The sequence below is a fragment of the Alosa alosa genome, chromosome 2 (assembly GCF_017589495.1).
Source record: "Alosa alosa isolate M-15738 ecotype Scorff River chromosome 2, AALO_Geno_1.1, whole genome shotgun sequence".
In the NCBI taxonomy this organism is placed as follows: domain Eukaryota; kingdom Metazoa; phylum Chordata; class Actinopteri; order Clupeiformes; family Clupeidae; genus Alosa; species Alosa alosa.
In genome coordinates, this window is record NC_063190.1 from 34540413 (window position 1) to 34542319 (window position 1907).

The 1907-nt window shown below is 41.4% G+C and overlaps 1 long non-coding RNA gene across 1 annotated transcript; it reads right to left on the minus strand.

Moving 5' to 3' along the window:
* Window positions 1-447: 447 nt before the first annotated feature.
* Window positions 448-743, minus strand: LOC125309297. Its single transcript, XR_007196103.1, has 2 exons — window positions 652-743; window positions 448-567 (listed from the first exon to the last, which is right to left on the minus strand). It is a non-coding gene; the product is annotated as an uncharacterized LOC125309297 (long non-coding RNA).
* Between the last annotated feature and the right edge of the window lie 1164 nt (window positions 744-1907).

A 1907-nucleotide genomic window follows, 5' to 3' on the forward strand; every position in this document is an offset into this window, starting at 1 on the left:
TAATAAATAAACCAATATAAAATACAAATTCACATTGATAAAACAATATTGTATCAAACAATATAATAATAGGCTACTGGAGATTAATACTATTAAAATAGATACAAATATAAAATATAAAACACAAATATAGAACAAGATATTGCACAACAGTATTGCACCTTTAAAGAGGCTTTTGTGACTGGTGAGGACACTTTACATCAGTTTTTAACAATTCTTCTGCAGGAATATTACCATATTGGCCTTCTCTGGCAATATCGACATCTCTCTGGCTTATAGCATGCCCAGCACAGGAGAAAACCCTCTCAGAGGGTTGATGAGGCCTGCACACACAGGTACACCTCTGACAGGACAAACAAATTAGGGAGGGTATCCCTCTTACTGCCCACCAGGCCACAGGGTCTTGTCAGATGGGATAGCTGGCGGGCCTTTGTATATCTCCATCTCTTTCTGGACCTGCTCTGTGATGGAGAGGGCACTGCTTGTTGTTTGACTTGTATGGAGAAGTTCTCTGTCTTCATCCTCAAACAACTGCTCCAAGGCTGACATCTTGTGAGCTCCTCTTGGCTGGAAAATACAAACAAGTTTAGTATAGCACAAAAAAACAACTATTCATTGTAGACTAGATAGATAGTATATGGTTGAACTTACATGTATGCCTCCTTGGTCCTCCTCCTCACCTGCCTCACTCTGATGAGGGTCCTCTATTGGAAGCTGTAGACACAAACAGATTGCCCATAAAACAGCAATGCTTAATTACAGAAACTGTAACATGGGCATGGACATAGTGCATATGAAAAAAGATGAGCAATTAGTACACTGTCTCTGACAAACATGCAGTAAAATACCTGAGCTGCCGTGGCATTGTCAATCACTGCTTTCTCAAGCCTATCCCAAGCTTCCGCAACACTAACTTCCAGCCTTCCTTTAAAGCGAGGATCCATCAAAGTGGCCTCCTGAAGGAAGTTCTGAATGTCTTGATCCTGTAATGAAAACATGGTTTAGTGTCTAATGGGGGAAAATGGTGTAGTTTGCCTTCTTTCTTTGTGAACATAAATATTGGCTGCAAATGAAAAAGTACCTGATATCTTTTTTCGAGATCTCCCCAGACCTTCTCTTTTATAGCAGCCATAAAGACATTGTCATCATCGGAGGTTGAATAGTGTGCCTTCAGCTTAAGTGAGGATTGGGATGATTTGGCTGCATGTGGGGGACTTGTTACTTGACACGCTTGAGGGTTGAGGTGTACAAGACTTTCATGCATTTCATGAATTCCTCTGCCTTCTCAAAAATCACTCTCTGTAAGCCTTTCTAGTCTGTGGAAAATAAACAATAATGTTAAGAACAAAAGGTAAATTGATATTGTTGCAAGTGACCCTCTTGTCCATCACCTCACCTGTCCCTCTCCATTGGCCTCCTTAGCCTTTGATCAAGGCAAGCTGCCTGGATTGCAGGGAACTGCTCCACAAACCGCTCCACCATGAGGTATAGAGAATTCCAGCCCGAGTCCTCGTCCAGGATAACATTATGCTCTGGCAAATCTAAAAGCACAGACATTTGAATTACAATAAACAATGACTTATACTTAAAAAGTATTACTTTTCAAGATCTATTTAAAATGATATCTATGCTATTTACTGAAGTCGCTGCTTTTCTCTCAGAACAGTTTTGCTCATGGTGGAGCTTCAGCCACCACCACTCTTGTGAATCTTTGCACACCACCTAGTTACAGCTTGGATGCCGTACACCTTCTGTGCTGCCAGGTTGAGTGTGTGGGCAAAGCACCCAACTTTTACAAATTTCAAGTTTCTCAGGGCAGCATCCATGTTGTATGCGTTGTCTACTGTGGCAGCTATGACTTTTCCAGTCAACTGGAACTCCTCAAGAATACTGTTGATTTCCTCTGC